An 18912-nucleotide genomic window follows, 5' to 3' on the forward strand; every position below is an offset into this window, starting at 1 on the left:
CTGCAGCACCTTCACTCAATCTGATTACTTACACAGGCACAATCAAGTGGCAAACATCATTTACCAAAATCTTGCTTTAAGATACAAACTCATAAAAGAAACCATACCTCACTATTAATGCAAGCCTGATCCAGATTTAGGTCAGAGTCCCACAGATTTTATTATGACCAAGCAATTATTTCAGATAAGACTATTCATAAAAACAACCCGGATATAATAATACAGGATAAACAAGCAAGAACAATTCTCTATTGGAACAACTTCTTGTCCCAGAGGCAGAAGGTGGTTCCGATGGAGAATCTTGACAGGCCCATTTCCATCCTCTGGTTTCACCCAGAAAACTGGTATGTTTGGCATCTGACTACACCACATAGGGTGTAGCCACCCAGCGGTCAGCCAATTTATGCTTTCCAAGTAGCCCCAAATTCCTTATGAGGACTCTGTCTCCCGGCATGAGTTGGGAGAACCTAACCTTTTGATCGTACCTCCTCTTATTTCCTTGATTCTGCTTGGCAGCCGCAACCTCAGCTAATTCATAAGCCCTTTTCAGCTTCCTTCTCAAATTAGGCACATACTTCAGATAAGTCTTCAGTGGCAGGTCTTAATCCTCGGTCTCAAAACAAAGGTCGATGGGCAACCTCACCTCGCGCCCAAACATCAGATAATGTGGCGAGTACCCAGTAGCTTCAGTTCGTGTACAGTTGTAGCAATGGACCAGATGTCCAACATGATGACTCCACGTTATTCTTGCTGATTTCCAAGGTTCCGAGCATGTCTAGCAAGGTCTGATTAAACTTCTCGGGCTGGGGATCACCCTGTGGGTGATAAGGTGTAGTCCTCGACTTCTCAACTCCAAGCATACTCAGTAATTCTCTCGAAATCCCGTCCCTGATCCCTATCCGCCTGGAGAGGCCATAATAAATGAAATAATTCTCCCATAATACTTTGGCCTCCGTGGATGCCCTCCGATCCTTGGTAGGGAAAGCTTGCGCATTTCTGGTGTAGTGATCCGTGATGACTAAGACATTCACCGTGTTGCTGTCATCTGGCTCTATTGACAGGAATCCATACACACCAGGTCAAGGGGCCTCGCACTCTGCAAGTGGGACAATGGAGTGGCCCTTGTAGACAGCGTCTTCCTCCGTAAGTATCGAATGCACGACTTGCAGTATTCTTCGACCTTCGGCTTCATTCGCGGCCAGTAGAATCAATCTCTGAGCAATCCATATGTCTTTTCAACCCCCAAATGTCCAGAATCATCATGAAGTGACTTCAAACAACCCTCTATTACTTCTCAGGCAGACCCAACTGGCAACGCCGAGGCCAGCCCAGACGTGACACGACCAGTTCCTCAACTCCAATCTGGGCCAATGTCTCAGTAATGGAGGCACCGCAGCGCGTTTCGTCTTCTCCACTTGGGCCGCGTCTCCTTTTTCAACTGCTGACCAAATGGTACCGAAGCCCGGGTCATCTCACTGAGCAGCTGCCACTTTGCCAGGACTCAATTCCGATAACTGATTTGTCTTCAGAGCAGTCAAGTTACAGTAAACTTATGGAATGGCGCCATCAGAAGCTCCTAATTGATCTACCGCTCAATCCTGCCCTTGCCTTCCCCCTTCCTTCACTGTGATGGAAAAGTGGCACATGGCTTTCACTCCTGGGGCAGGAACGCTCTCCCACTCTTCATCTCTGTCCAGCCCATCATATGCACGTTGGGACAAAGCACCAGCATCAATGTTCTTGCTTTCCGGCCAGTACTTCAGGCTGAAATCATAGGCAGACAACGCCTCCAACCACTGAAGGCCTGTGGCATCCAATTTTGCTGAGGTCAGGGTACAAGTTAGGGGACTGTTATCCGTCCTCACCTCAAACTTGGCGCCTTGGAGGTAGTCACTCAACTTAGCCACCACAGCCCATCTTAACGCCAGAAACTCCAACTTGTGCGTGGGATAGTTTTTCTCAGAGGGTGACAGACTCCAGCTGACAAACACAACAGGTCTCAACCCGGTGCCCTGATCCTGGTACAGGACACCCCCTAAGCTCTTCCTGCTGGCATCCGTATGTTGTACATACAGCAATTGTGGGTCTGCAAAAGCCTGCACAGGCACTTGTGTCAGCAACTCCTTCAGCGACTGAAAAGGCCTCTTCACATTTCCAGTCAAGTCAAGTCACTTTTTATAGTCATTTCGACCATAACTGCTGGTACAGTACATGGTAAAAATGGGACAATGTTTTTCAGGACCATGGTGCTACATGAAACAATACAAAAACTACACTGAACTACGTAAAAACAGCACAAAAACTACACCAGACTACAGACCTACCCAGGACTGCATAAAGTGCACAAGACAGTGCAGGCATTACAATAAATAATATAAATAAATATAACACAGTAGAGGGCAGTAGGTTGGTGTCAGTCCAGGATTGGGGTATTGATGAGCCTGGTGGCTTGGGGGAAGAAACTGTTACATAGTCTGGTCGTGAGAGCCTGAATACTTTGGTGCCTTTTGCCAGATGGCAGGAGGGAGAAGAGTTTGTATGAGGGGTGCGTGGGGTCCTTCAAAATGCTGTTTGCTTTACGGATGCAGTGTGTGGTGTTAATATCTGTAATGGCGGGAAGAGAGACCCCGATAATCTTCTCAGCTGACCTCACTATCCGCTGCAGGGTCTTGCGATCTGAGATGGTGCAATTTCCGAACCAGGCAGTGATGCAGCTGCTCAGGATGCTGTCAATACAACCTGTGTAGAATGTGGTGAGGATGGGGGGGTGGGGGGTGGGAGATAGACTTTTCTCAGCCTTCGTAGAAAGTAGAGACGCTGTTGGGATTTCTTTGTTATGGAGCTGGTGTTGAGGGACCAGGTGAGATTCTCCGCCAGGTGAACACCAAGAAATTTGGTTCTCTTAATGATCTCTACGGAGGAGTCGTCGATGTTCAGTGGAGAGTGGTCACTCGTGTCCTCCTGAAGTCAACAACCATCTCTTTTGTTTTGTTGACATTCAGAGACAGGTTTTTGGCTCTGCACCAGTCTGTTAGCGCTGCACCTCCTCTCTGTATGCTGACTCATCGTTCTTGCTGATGAGACCCACCACTGTCGTGTCATCGGCGAACTTGATGATGTGGTTCGAGCTGTGTGTTGCAGCACAGTCGTGGGTCAACAGAGTGAGCAGCAGTGGACTGAGCACACAGCCCTGGGGGGCCCCTGTGCTCAGTGTGATGGTGTTGGAGATGCTGCTTCCGATCCGGACTGACTGAGGTCTCCCAGTCAGGAAGTCTAGGATCCGGTTGCAGAGGGAGGTGTTCAGGCCCAGTAGGCTCAGCTTTCCAATCAGTTTCTGAGGAATGATTGTGTTGAATGCTGAACTTAAGTCCATGAACAGCATTTGAATGTACGTGTCTTTTCTGTCCAAGTGGGTTAGGGCCGGGTGGAGGGTGATGGCAATGGTGTTGTCTGTTGAGCAGTTGGGACGGTACGTGAACTGCAGGGGGTCCAGTCAGGGGGGCAGCAGGGTCTTGATGTGCCTCATGACAAGCCTCTCCAAACACTTCATGATGATGGATGTGACTGCGACGGGACGGTAGTCATTGAGGCAGGACACTGAAGACTTCTTCGGCACGGGGACGGTGGTGGTGGTCTTGAAGCACGCAGGAACGACGGTGCTGCTCGGAGATGTTGAAGATGTCAGTGAGAATCTCTGCCAGCTGGTCTGCACATCCTCTGAGCACTCTGCCAGGAATATTGTCTGGTCCAGCAGCCTTCTGTGGGTTGCCCCTGCACAGGGTTCTCCTCACATCGGCCACGGTAAGACACAACACCTAGTCATTTGGAGGAGGGGTGGTCTTCCTCAACGCCACGTCATTTTCCGCCTCAAACGAGCGTTGAACTTGTTCAACACACCTGGGAGGGAGGCATCACCAGCACAGGCAGGTGGTGTTTTGTAGTTGGTGATGTCGCGTGATGCCGCTGTCCTGAAAGTGGCTGTCGATTCGCTGGGCGTGTGAACGCTTTGCCTCTCTGATGGCCTGGGACAGTTTGACCCTCGCTGTTGTTAGGGCTGCCTTGTCACCTGCTCTGAAGGTGGAGTCATGGGTTCTCAGCAGCGCACGCACCTCCGCGGTCATCCATGGCTTCTGGTTATCGCGTATAGTGATGGTCTTGGCCACTGTGACATCATCAATGCACTTGCTGATGTAGCTCGTTACTGATTCCATGTACTCCTCCAAGTTGGTAGAGTTGCCATCGGTTGCAGCCTCCCTGAACACATGCCAGTCAGTGTGCTCAAAGCAGTCTTGAAGAGCAGAGATGGCTTCTGCTGGCCAGGTTTTCACCTGCTTCTGAACTGGTCTGGAGCGCCTGTCGAGCGGTCTGTATGCTGGGATTAGCATAACAGAGATGTGGTCTGAGTAACCGAGGTGGGGGTGGGGCTCCGCCCATTACTTGTCAGGAATGTTTGTGTAAACAAGGTCCAATGCTTTCTGGCCCCTCGCTGCAAATTCCATGTTCTGATGGAATCTGGGGAACACTGACTTAAGGTTCGCGTAGTTAAAATCTCCGGCGACAATAAACAGTCCATCAGGGTGTGCGTTCTGCAGTTTGCTAATAGACCCATACAGTTCACAGAGCACCTCCTTAGCATTAACGCTGGGGGGGGGGGGGAATGTAGACACGGACTATAAGGACAGTGGTGAATTCCCGTGGTAAGTAAAATGGTCTGCATCTAACAGTCACAAACTCCACTTGCGATGAGCAGTATCTGGAAACCAGCACAGAGTTCTTGCACCATTTCGTATTGATGTAAACACACAAGCCACCACCGCGTGTCTCTTTACCCTCCTCTCGTTTTATCCTCCTCCCTTTCTTCCCCAAGGGAGGGTAACCACACAGAAGCTGATATAAAGGGTGACTCACTTTTGCATATACTCACCAACCTCCGTGTAAAAAAGTTGCCCGTTCCTCTCTCACCCTAAATCTATTTCCTCTTCTATTATAAGTTTAAATAGATTAATTGGGGCAACCAGAGTAACAGTGAGGCGTACTGTGCTTCTTTGCCTGGGTATTATTTTATTAATGGCAAGACTCTGGGCCATACTGAACAAATGTGACAATACTAATGGAGAAGGAAGACTGAGCTGAAATGCTGAAAGACAGATGGGACTTTGTGTTGCAAAGTGACCACATCCTGGAATGTGCTGTCAGTGAAACCCTTGATCTAGTGGATAGGCCACAGTGACATTAGCTATTGCTCATACTGTGCTCCAAGTTTATATTTCCTAGAACAGTTTCTATAGTACATATAACAGTGGTGTACATATAGTACTGTATAACAGTTTATACAGTACAGTGTACTGTATGTTGCATTTTGGAGTGAAATCATCTTGTAAATTGCTCAACGTTTGTTGTCCCTTCAGTAAAGTTATTCAACCCCAGTGAAAGAAGCAAACTGTTGGAGGATCTCAGTGAATCATGCATCATCTGAAGAGACAGAGGCATAGTCAATGTATCAGGTCGAGACCAAGTTTTTTTCTGTTATTTAATTAGTTATTGAAACTGCTCAAGAGACTTGGGCAATGGATTTACCAATGAAAAGCATATTGCTGGAAAATGTTCTGATGTGAGTCTGGATTGTTACCCTAAAGAAAAAAATTATTATATAAATCCACTCATGCCAAACCACAGACCAGCTTGGGCTACATTACAATAAACCAAAGTACTTTTATTATTCCAATAAGAACATAAACGGGTTACTTGCATCCCTGCCTGTTTGTCCGCACATGATATAAATGCTGCCCAGTTGTTTATAAGGTTACGCCGCTCATTTAACTCAGGCACGAAATAATGCTGTCATAATACACTGCAATGCTCTTGATGGCAATAACATATTGCAAGGAAATTATGGATTTGTATATTGCAACTTTTGTTAAAGGATGTCGTTTGAATAACTGGAGGGTGAAGTGTGAGTGAAGGTGCTGGTGGAGTCGGCTAACTCCGAGGATTATAAATTAGTGACAACAGGAACCAAGAGTTTATGCGGAAAGATTCTGATTCCACCCATGAGAAATAGAAATCGTATGAGACTGATCTATTAAAGAACGTCAGTCAGGAACTAATGACGCATCTACTGCTGTTGTGGTGGTGGCTGACTTCCTTTCATCTGGGTCAACGCTTAAATAACCTAAAAGTCAATAATTCTTAACATCTGTTCTGGCTACACATTACATTCTGTTGCTTTTACTACTTTGCACAGAAATTTCTAGTATTTGTACCGACTATAAAGCTAGTCACTTACTTTCTAGACTTGCTTTAATCAATTCACAAGATTACAGAAAAGACATGTTTATTTTGCCAAACTTTTCAACTGATTCATACAATTTACAGTGTGCACCTGCAGTTTCATTGAGTGCAGCCGTAAGGATTTGCAGTTCATGATAAGGCTGTATAACATCAATTGAAGTGTTTTTAAAGCCAAAAACTACTATGAAAGATGTACCTAGCTAATTTATACAGTAGTATAAAAATGACACATTTTCAATCAAGCTCGATAATGAGTTATGACCCCACTTTTTAAATGCTCTTTGAGGTTTGTGTAGAAATTTAACTTGTTTGGTACTGAGGTCTCAGGGCGTGGCTATTAATTTGATCTGCATTACTTTTTTTCCAGGAGGTGATTCAAAGTTGTGAGAAGGTCAATTATTAAACATCACCAATTTTTGTGTAATATTGATAATGGATGACCTAGAGGACACTAGATGGCCTATCGTTTTCAGAACGTACATTTCAAATATTCAATCACTTCAAATTCTTTTGAAACTTCCACTTGATGTTGTATTCATTGGGGAGGGCCCCTAACATTTTCTCTTGTTCCCTTGCAAATTCTAAAGTCAAGCAATGGAGAGTTAGTGATTGACTGACACATTACAAAAATCTTAAAACCAGCATGGTGATACGTTCAGTATGAACCTAGTTTCTTGCCAGCAAAAGCAAAATATAATACACCTGAGCTGATTATTGAAGTGTATGAAAATACCAAGAACACATCATTGTTCCCAGTGATTGAATGACTGGGAACAGAAATTCAGTCTTGCTCACAAATACAAAATGGACAGAATAATAATGCAATCTGTGGGAAATGACTTCTGAAATTTTGTTTAATTGACTTCAAATAAATATAACATAAGTTCATAGAACATAGGACTTGGAACAGTACAGCACAGTATAGGATCTGTGGTTCACAATGTTGTGCCAACCCCTTGACTTATGGTAAGATCAATATGGTAAGGTCAAGAAGGTAGGCCAGCAGGCGTGGTGGAGCACTAAGAGCACGACAAGGCACTTAGACGTCCTGGTCTTCCACTGCAAGAGGTGGTGATCTCTTTAAACTCACCCGGCAGAAGGCAAAGGCAAACCACTGCTGTAACTTGCCACGAACTTGATTTCTCAGTATGTCAGAGCGGCGTGGAGGGAATCGTCCACCAGCTGGAAACTCCAGATGTGACCTAATGACGAAGATCAATCTAACCCTTCCTTCCCAGATAGTCCTCCAGTTTTTTCCTTCACCAATGTGCCTATTTAAGATTCTCTTAAATGTCCTTAATGTATCTGCCCACGACCTCTGGCAGTATGTCCCATGCACCCTTCAATCCCCGTGTAAAAGGAAAACTACGACATCCTCCCTGTACTTTACTCCCAACAACTTATATTAAACCCCTTGTATTAACCATTTCTTCCTTGGAAATGCAACATTACTTCATGGCTACTGAAGTCAATCCCTCAACAAATGAAGGTCAAAACATCGTTGGCCTTCTTAAACACCCTATCAACTTGTATGGCAACTTTAAGGGATCTATGGATGTGAACCCCAAGATCCCTGTGTTCCTCCACACTGTTAAGAATTCTGTCATTAAACCTGTAGGCTGCCTTCAGGTGATGCACTTTCCAAAATGTATCACTTCACACTTTTCCAAATTAAACTCCTTTTGCCATTTCTCAGTCCAGCTCTGCATCCTATCAATATCCCATTGTAACCTTCTGCACTTCCCACAATAGCAACAACCTTAGTGTCATCTGGAAATATTACTAACTCACCTTTCCACTTCCTCATCCATATAATTTATAAGAATCATAAACAGCAGGGTCCCCAGAACAGATTATGCTGTATATAAATGATTTTTTTTTGATGGCATAGATGGCTTTGCTGCCTGGTTTGCAGATGATACGAAGATTAGTGTTGAGCAAACAGGTAGGATGCAGAAGGACTTGGATAGATCAGGAGAATGGGCAAGACAGTGGCAAATGAAATACAATGTTGGAAAATGCATGATCATGCACTTAGGTAGTAGAAATAAATGTGCGGACTATTTTCTAAACAGGGTGAAAACCTAGGGATCTGAGATGCGTAGGGACTTGGGAGTTCTTGTGCAGAACACCTTGATGGTTAACTTGCAGGTTGAGTCGGTGGTGAGGAAGGCAAATGCCAAGCTAGCATTCATTTCAAGAGGTCTAGAATACAAGAGCAAGGATGTGATGCTGAGGCTTTATAAGGCAGTGGTGAGGCCTCACCTTGAAAATTGTGTACAGTTTTGGGCCCCTCATCTTAGAAAGGATGTGCTGACATTGGGGATGGTGCAGAGGAGGTTCACAAGGATGAATCCAGGAATGAAAAGGTTATCATATGAGGAACGTTTGATGGCTCTGGGTCTGTACTCCTGGAATTCAGAAGAATGAGGGGGGAACTCATTGAAACCTTTTGAATGTTGAAAGGCCTAGACAGAGTAGATGTGGAAAGGATATTTCCCATGGTGGAAGAGTCTAGGACAAGAGAACACAGCCTCAGGATAAAGGGGCGCCCTTTCAAAACAGAGATGTGGAGAAATTTCTTTAGCTAAAGGTGGTGAATTTGTGGACCTTGTTGCTACATGCAGCTGTGGAGGCCAAGTTGTTGGGTGTATTTAAGGCAGAGATTGATAGGTTCTTTATTGGATATGGTGTCAAAGGTTCCGGGGAGGAGGCCGGGAACTGGGGTTGAGGAGGAGATAAAGAAAAAAGGATCAACCAAGAATGAGTGGCAGAGCAGACTTGATGGGCTAAATGGCCTAATTCTGATCCTATGACTTATGGTCTTATGGAATATAATTGGTCACCGACCTCCAAGCAGAATGCACTCCATCTACTACCACCCTCTGCCCCCTGTGGGCAAGTCAATTGTGAATCTACACAGCCATGCTTCCCGCCTCTCTGAATGAGCCTACCATGGGGAGCCTTATCAAATGCTTTACTAAAATCCATATACACCACATGCATTACTCTGCTTTCATCTATTTACTTTGTTACTTTCTCAAAGAATTCAATCTGGCCCATGAAATGCAGCCTGCCCCTCAAAAAGCTATGCTGACTATTCTTAACCAGACTTTTCCCAATATTCATAAATCCTGTTTCTAAGACTCTTCTCCAATAGTCTGCCCACCACTAGCATAGGACTCTCTGGTCTATAATTCCCAGAGATATCCCTATGGTCTTTCTTCAACAAAGAAATAACATTGTGTGCAGTTTTAGTCACCAAATTACAGAAAGGATATTTATAAGTTTGAAAGAGTGCAGAGAAGGTTTACAAGGATGTTGCCAGGACTTGAGAAACTGAGTTACAGAGAAAGGTTGAATAGGTTAGGACTTTATTCCCTGGAACGTAGAAGAATGAGGGGAGATTTGATAGAGGTATATAAAATTTATGATGGGTATAGATAGAGTGAATGCAAGCAGGCTTTTTCCTCTGAGGCTAGGGGAGAAAAAAACCAGGGGACATGGGTTAAAGGTGAGGGGAGAAAAGTTTAAAGGGGACATGGGGGGGGGCTTCACACAGAGAGTGGTGGGAGTATGGAATGAGCTGCTAGATGAAATGGTAAATGTGGGGACTCACTTTTAACATTTAAGAAAAACTTGGATAGGTACATGGGTGAGAGGTGTATGGAGGGATATGGTCCAGGCGCAGGTCAGTGGGACTAGGCAGAAAATGGTTCGGCACGACCAAGAAGGGCTAAAAGGCCTGTTTCTGTGCTGTAATGTTCTATGGTACTATGGTTCTATTTGCCACCCTCCAATCTTCTGGTACTAATCCTGTGGCTAGTGAACATGCAAAGATTATCACCAAACACGTAGCAATCTCTTCTCTCACTTGGCATAGTAACAGTGGGGTGTATCCCATCCAGTCCCAGGGCCTTATCTACCTTCAGCAACACACACAAAATGCTAGAGGAACTCAGCTGTTCTGGCAGCATCTATGAAGATGAATAAGAGTTGACATTTTTGGCTAAGATCCTTCATCAGGATCTCGACCAGAAATGTTGACTCTTTATTCCTCTCCATAGATGCTGACTAACCCACTGAGTTCGTCCGGCATTTTGTGTGTGTTGCTCAAGATTTTCAACGTCTGAGATTATGAGTTACTGATCCATCTTAACGTATTGTATAGGTTCTAGCACCTACTCTTTCTTAACGTCGACATGTTCCAGCAAATCAGCCTGTTCTATGGTGAACTTACATTCTGCAATGGCCCTTTCACTGGTTAATACTGAAGCAAGCGACTCTTTCAGGACCTCCCCTACCTTCTCCACTCCCAGCACATGTTTCTATCCCTGACTGGTCCTATCCTCATTCTAGTCATGTTTCTGTTCTTCATGTATATGCAGGTTTTCCTTAATCCTATTCACAAAAGCCTTCTCATGTCCTCTTGTGGAGCACATTTTGTAGTTGTTATTTCTCTGTTCATTTTAACCTACAGACAGATGACACTATCACTATCTATTATCATGTTTACGAAATTGTTGTTTTACTCCACAGCAAATGTAGTTTCCTAGAACACCAAGGAAACCCAGTGAATTCTAAATAATTAAAGTGGGATTTAACTCAGTAAACTATAGTTAATCCAGCATATTTTTTTCCGTCTTTGAGCTGCCAGACATACGGTATATCTGTATGAGTCATTAGTCTATGAGCTCTGTAGTGGCCTTGTCAGCTTTTTTGTAGCTCTGTCGAAATCTTATTTTGATATGTGTGAAGATGTTTCTGCTGATTTTAATGTTTGCGATAATTATAGTGAGCTGTAGTGACAGCATTTTCAGTTTAAAGAAACTTGCAAAATAAAAGAAACGAGAGAAGAGTAGGCAAATTGGCCGATGGGGCCAGTTCCACAATCATTTAGATCATGGCTGATTCTTAATACAGTTTTCCTTTCCTTCATCATACCTCTTGAGTCCTTTATTCATATATCTATCAGTCTCCATCTTGAACATATTCAGCAATTTCACTTTTGGAGATCTTTCAGGTAGAGAATTCCAAAAGAATACAACTCATTGAGAGAAGAACTTCTCACCTACATTGTACAGTGGAAATGGCTATAATGTGTGTGTTGGTAGACACTCTTCTTGATTGTCAAATTTATCTTAATAGGTGTACAATTTACAAAGTATGTAATAGCCAGTATGAAGTATTTGTATTGTGAATGTTGAAAATCTGAGATAAAAATATCAATGATTAATGGAAGTAGTCAAAGATCAGGTTGTATCTATGGAGACAGAAGCAGAGTTAATGCTTCATGTTGTTAAAACTTCTAATGTTAGGTTATTGATCTGAAATATTTGCTTATTCTTTCATGTCAACTGCTGCCTAACCTGTTGTAGAAGTAAAAAAAGCAGCATCCATCAGCAAATACCCCCAACATCCAGGCCGTGCCCCCTTCTTGCTGCTGCCATCGGGGAGGAGGTACAGGAGCCTTAGGTCCCATACCACTAGGTTTGGAAATGGTTATTATCCTTCAACCATCAAGCTCCTGAACTAGTGTGGATAACTTCACTCCCCTCAGCATTTAACTGATTCCACAACCTATGGACTCACTTTCAAGGACTCTGCAACTCATGTTCTCTGGATTGTTTATTAATTCAGCATATTTCTGGTGTCTTATGCTTATTGATTTCTGTAAGTTATGTGTTACGTATGTTTGGAATGGCCTGTGTTGCTTGAATTCTGCAGAATTCCTTATGTTCCTGTTTTTACTTCCATCTTTAAATCTAATAAACAGGAGGCAGTGTTAGTAGTATCAATGAGAAAAGCAATACAAGCTATATCTGATAATGTGCTTCCTCTTGTCTGGCTGTCCAGTTCCTCATTGGGTTAATTGCTTTGAATCAGTTCACATTTTTCAACATTAATCCAGGCCTTAAAATTCTGTTCATGGTCAATCGTTATTCAGAAAGGAAATGAATAGAATCTAGTTTTGCAAGGGAGGTGAGCCGGGGGAAAAAAAATAACTTACTCCATCATGGGCAACCAAATTTCTGTTCTCCAATTGCCTGCCCCGTCCTAACATCTCACTGCAACACTCCTGATAGGCCTAATTAGGGAGAACCAGCATGGCCGTCTGCAGACAAGTTGTGTTTTACTAACTTAATTGAATTTTTTTTGATGAAGTGATGAGGGTGATTGACGAAGATAGAACTGTGGATGTTGCTTACAAGGAATTTAATAAGGCGATTGACAAGGTTCCTCATGGGAGGCTCATCCAGAAGATTAAGATGCATGGGATCGATGTTGAATTTGCTGTTTGGATTCAGAACTGGCTTGCCCGTTGAAGGCAGAGAATAGTGGTTGAGAGGACCTATTCTAGATGGAGGTCTGAGATTAGTGGTGTTCTGCGGGGATCTGTACTGGGACCTTTGCTGTTTGTGATGTATATAAATGACCCAGATGAAAATACTGTATAGATGGGTCAGTTAGTAAATCTGCAGATAACATGAAGGTGGGTGATGTTGTGGATAGTGTAGAAGTCTGGCAAACAATACAACAGGATATATGGTAGATCATTTGTACATATGGGTGGAGAAATGGCAGGTGGAGGTTAGCCCAGCCAAATGTGAAAAGTTGAACCTTGGTAGGTCAAAATATAAAGACACAGCACAGTGTTAAAAGCCAGATGCTTAACAATATTGGTGAGGAGATGGATCTTGGGGTTCAAGGTCATATCTCCCTGAAAGTGGCTACACAGGTTGATAGGGTGGTTAACAAGGCATATGGCTTCTTGCTTTTATTAGCTGAGGCATTGAGTTCAAAAGTTAGGAAGTTATGTTGCTGCTTTATTAAAGTCTAGTTAGGCCATATCTGATATATTGCTTACAGTTGTGGTCTCCCCATTCTGCGAAGAACGTTGAAGCTTTGGAGAGCATGCAGAAGGGATGTTTCCTGGAGTAGAGGTATGTGCCATAACAAGAACTTGGGCAAACTTGGGTTGCTTTCTCTGGAGTGACAGAGGCTGATGGGAGTTCTAATAGAGCTTTATAAGATTATGACAGGCATAGATAGAGTAGAGAGACAGTATCTTTTTCCCGAGATTGAAATGTCTAATACCAGAGGGCATGCACTTAAGGAGAGAGGGGTAACTTCAAAGGAGATATGAGGGCAAGTTTTTTACACAGAGAATGAGTGTCTAGAATGCGCTGCCTGGGGTGATGCTAGAGGCAGATACATTATAACAAGAGGTTGGACAAACTTAGTTTTCTTTCTGGTGGAGCAGTGGAAGCCGATGGGAAATGTGATAGAGGTTGATAAGATTACGAGAGACATAGAGTAGACAGACAATATCTTTTTCCTACGGTTGAAATGTCTAGTACTAGAGGGCATGCATTTAAGGTGAAATGGGGTGACTTTAAAGGAGTTGTGAGAGGCACAGGGAGTATGGGTGCCTGGAATGCACTGCTTGGGGTGGTGGTAGAGGCAGAAACATTAGACAATTTTAGGAGACATTTAGCTGATCACATTAATATGAGGAAAATGGAAGGATATGGACATTCTATAGGCAGAAGAGATTAGTTTAGTTAGACATTTGATTACCAATCTAATTGATTCAGCACAATATTGTGGGCTGAAGAGTCTGTTCCTGTGCTTATTGTTCTAAATGCAATTCATTTTTATTAAGGAACCAGTTAATGGCCTAAAAATCACCATAATCTTTATAGAGTCATGGAGTCATGCAGGGTGGAAACAGGTCCTTTGCCATTTGGGTCAGCACAGGCTTATAAATCACCATTTGACCAATTCTGTATTTATTCTCCACTCGTTCTGCTCACTCTACCTCTCAGTAACCCATTCAGGACAGTCTACTGCAGTGAATTGCATGTGTTTGAGATATCTGAGGAAACCAGAACACCCAGAGTTAGGTGGACTGCTTCACCCTGTGCATTCACAAAAGGGCAGCAACTCTGCTGTACTGTCCCCATTATTTATTCTAGATATACATTCATCGTTTTACCAATTAACTCCCTTTTGGAATTGGATATTTACAAGCTGCCACTGTATTTAATGTGTAAAGAACATTATGATTCCTGATGGACTACTGAGCAAATGTCTCTATGTGACTTTGGCTTCTCATGATGGATTTGGGGGTCTACATTGAAATATTCATGCTGGCAGTGGTACCAGACGCTGATCAGGTAAATAGATCTATCCGTGTAATCGGGGACAAGGTTAAAGTGGAGATGATAAAAGAGAAGCGGATGGACACCTGAAAGAAATAAACATGCAAAGCTACAAGGATTGGGTGAAGGAATGGGCCCAAATGGATTATACTTCGGATAGTCGACTGGGCAATGGTCAAGTAGCCTACTTCTGTGTTGTATCTTCGACTCTACGTCTGTGGAACTTCCGGTAAGATGACGGTGCGCTTTATTACTTGGTCCAGGTCTAACAAATGGTGCAAGTGTTTGTTTTAAATGTGTTTCTTGTGATCGCAAGTCCCTGATGAAAATTGGTGGTACAACATACTGCAAGTCCAGTTCATAGGTTCATCGCTGAGACTGACAGCGGGAGAGCTGCCCGGTCTTTGTTTTTGCATGGACAAAGCCCTCGTGCTGTGGTGCTGATTGCTACAGGAGGAGGCACCAGAGGCAGTGTTGGAGAGAACAGAGGCATGACAGGCATGCTGGAATGCATGCCAGCTTGGGGGCTGGCCCCTGCAGGCTGGCTCTCCCATTGATGCTGCTTTCCAGAGTTCGCTCCCTGAACCACAGACTTCATTGTTTTCATTTGTGGCTGACCCAGCACGAGATGAGGACCAGCTGTGTGCTTGTTGTTGCAGAAACATGGCTCCAGGAAAACACCCTATTCACCATCACTCCTCAGGCCATACCACTTGGCTCTGAAGGAATGCTGTTTCATTTTGTTGTGTGGTTGAATGACAATTGAACTTGAAAGAACAAGACGTGAAATTCATGGAAGTCAAAGAGGCAACAAGTCAAAGAGATTTTAAAAAATTGGTGCTTGTGAAAGCCATCAGATTGCATGCACTTGGCATGCCTTCTGATAAGAGGATGGTAACCAAGTGAGATGCCTCCTTTCCTACAGGATGAAGCAAACACCTTGGCCTGCCCAGTTGATATACTGGGGCCTATTAGTCTATGGATAACTAAGTTACACCATCTGCAGACCTTGTGTTGTACTGAGTGTGTGGCTGAAGATTTCCCTGAAGTTTTGTGGAAGACGCTTGTGGGTGTTAGAACAAGGCCGTGAGGCCATGGGCTGGTTTTGGAGATGGGGGTGATTATTGGTCTGTGAGTCCTCACCCTGGGATAGCACAAATGAGGGGCAGCTTGAATATTGTCATGGGGTTTTGGTGATTTTTTTTCTGCAGCTGCCATTAGGTAGAAGGTACAAGAGTCTCAGGACTCGCACAACCAGGTTCAAGAACCTGGTTCTCAACCATCAGGCTCTTGAACAAAGGGGGATAATGACACTCACATGCCATTCATTGGGATGTTTCCACAACCAGTGATAGCACTTTAAGGACTCTTTTATCTTGTTATTTCATGTTCTTATTATTTATTGCTATTTATTTGTATTTGTATTTGCAGTTTGTTGTCTTCTGCATTCTAGTTTATCTTTCATTGATCATGTTATCGTTGCTATTCTATAGATTTGCTGAGTATGCCTGCAGGAAAATGAATCCCAGGGTTATATATGATGTGATATATATATAATTTGACATCAAAATTTGCTTTGAACTTTGAACTTTTAGAAGGAGAGCAGGGTTGGGAGAGGAAAAGGAAGGGTAAAAGCACTTGGACAAAGGCCATACTTTGTCATGTCTGCATGAGATTTGGTGTACAATATCTACCGAAGTTAAAAGTAATCATTATCTGTTGTCTTCTACATCTCAGAAATGGAGTGGAAGCAAATCATCCTTGATCCGGAGAGATTGCCTGAGAAGGTAAGACCCTGGAAGTAGGTAGTAGGCTTGTCCTACATTTCTAAGCTCTGACAATAGACCTGATTTTGCATTTCATGGTCCCTGCCTCTGACTAAATTTGATACAAATCATCTATCTGAATGTACTATGCACGAGATTTATTTTAGTAGGATTTCAGTCCATTAATATTAATTGCAACAGGAAACAATTCTCTGTTAGGGAGTATTCTGGAGTTATGTGAATATAGCAGATATTAATGCAAACAAGCACCCGTCTTCAGTTCTTAATGTTTGCATATGCATCAGCCAAATATTAAAACAATTGGATTATATTAATTGGCCTGCATCAAACCAGAACACTATGGGTTTAAGTAATTTGCACCATTGCAGACAAGTTCAAGGAAGCTTTTTGATGGATATTGTCAATTAGCACATCAATAGGTGATCTATTGTGTACTCAGAGAATCAGTTTGCACAAGCACTAATCTTGGGTGTCAACCCAAAGTATTGAAGGAAATGATGTTATTGTAACTATTGAAACTATATTGAATTGTCTACTGTTACCTTTGATCTTAGGGGTATAAAAACATCAATGTACTTTCTGAGTTTCTGAGACTCTACCAAGACATTCTTCAGATGACAGCCTACTTGCTCATGATGAATAAAGACTTTAATATCATCAGTGTCAATGTCTCTCTGGTAATTTCAATAAGTCACAACATTCTCCGCAAAGGGTTCTTCAAAATGAACCTTTCTCTATTTTCCGGTATGCAAACACGCGAAAATCTGCAGATGCTGGAATTTCAAGCAACACACATAAAAATTGCTGGTGAATGCAGCAGGCCAGGCAGCATCTCTAGGAAGAGGTACAGTCGACGTTTCGGGCCAAGGTCATTACCAAATTAAGGCTTGAAAAATATTTACTGGAAAATAGAGCAACACACATAAAAATTGTTGGTGAACGTAGGAGGCCAGGCAGCAATTTTTATGTGTGTTGCTCTATTTTCCAGTAAATATTTTTCAAGCTTTAATTTGGTAATAATTTCTTAATAGGCAGAGAGAGAAAAAAAAGTGAGGAACAATTGTGGAAGCAATCTGTGTTGTTTAGTCAGGTTAATGTTTTATCTCAGCTGTGGGTAACAGTAGGAGTGTGTTTGTCTGCCCAGATTTAGGATGGAAGTTCAGGACTGATAGTTCAGCCATCTGGAGCATTCAGACCTGTGAATAAAGCACATTATAAGACTAAAACAGATACTTGACATGTGGTCTTAAGATCATATCTGCCACCACAATAGACACTTCTGCTTCCTACATTTTATATTTCACCAGTTAAGTAATTCAGTTGCTTTATTTTAATGGTGGTGTTGACTTAACTACGCATCTCATTTCGGTAAATGTGTAAATGAGATACACAATTGCACATACTTTATCTATTTGACAATGCAATGAAGCTACATGCTGTAAGCACTGCTGGACTTGGATGATATTCCTTCCTTTTGACTGTTCTGTTACTTCTTTTGTGTTGAATGTCTTGAAAAAACTTACTGAACTGCAGCATATGTAGTTTTTATGTCTCATTCTAATTTCGAAAACAATGGTGTGGGACACATATTGTGGTTTGAACAAGTTACTACATCTGAATCCTGGATGGCAATCCATCTAAGGTAGATGTTTTGCTTTGCTAGGATGCTACCAACTTGACTGTATTTCAAAAGTCTCTGCAGTAGGTTAGAAACAAGTCATAAAGATACTGCACCTATGCTGAGATTTATGCACGCTCCAGACTTCATGTTATGTTTGATGGTGCAATGAGCTTTAGACCACATATTTGGCCCAACACTAAATCTTAGTTTGTCTCTGTGACTCTGCTGGACTGTGTCAATTAATCTATTTTCTGAGCTTTCTATGGATTTGGTAATTCCACTCTGGTACAGGTTGGCTTCCCTCTTCCTACCTGCCAAAAATCCCAGGTCATCCACCTGATGGCTGTGTTGCAAATTTCATGTGATGCATTGCTGATATTGTCGTCTGAGAGAGAGCCACAAAGGTATGTTAATTGCATTTAATCTGTCTGGCAGACAAAAAGATAAATAAGGATAGATGAGCAAGAGCAAGGATGTTAGAATAATGAAATAAAGAACAATGTAGATTCCGGAAATCTTGAGTAAAGGAGAATGCCAGAAGTACCCAACAAGTTAGACAGCCTCTATAGAGAGAAAAAAACAATTGAATTAGCCTACAATTTTGCAATCAAATTGGAAATTCTAGTGATCTGATAGCATTGAATTTCAGTGTTGTTTTCTGAATACAGTGAAATATATAATCGGGGGAAACGATGCTCTTCCTCCAGTTTATGTCGGACTTCGTTGGAAGAGACCAAAGATAGAGAAGTCAAAGTGGAAAGGTCATAGGTAATTAATGTGATAGGAAACTGGTAGCTGAGGATCATATGTGAGCATTGTGGGGGGTGCCTTCACCTGTTGCATTGCAGAAATTCTAAAGTTCTTCCAAAGTGCAATTAAGGATATGGGAAGAAAGCAGTGACACCTGCATCCTGAAAATGAATAAAAATGAACCTTCTCCTTCCTTTCTTAAGGCACTCTTTAAAATTTAATACCTTGCCAGGACTTGCCCATCTGAACTGATCTCTGCAAGTACCTTGGTGCCAGATTTTATACTGTTCTGCTCTTG

General features: G+C 42.7%; 1 long non-coding RNA gene across 1 annotated transcript; it reads left to right on the forward strand.

Annotated features, from left to right (window-relative positions):
• Positions 1-1059: 1059 nt before the first annotated feature.
• On the forward strand, positions 1060-16880 carry LOC140208204 (uncharacterized). Its single transcript, XR_011888688.1, has 3 exons — positions 1060-1143; positions 16194-16243; positions 16798-16880. It is a non-coding gene; the product is annotated as an uncharacterized lncRNA (long non-coding RNA).
• The last annotated feature ends 2032 nt before the right edge of the window (positions 16881-18912 follow it).

Source organism: Mobula birostris, chromosome 2 (genome assembly GCF_030028105.1).
Source record: "Mobula birostris isolate sMobBir1 chromosome 2, sMobBir1.hap1, whole genome shotgun sequence".
NCBI classification, from domain to species: Eukaryota; Metazoa; Chordata; class Chondrichthyes; order Myliobatiformes; family Myliobatidae; genus Mobula; species Mobula birostris.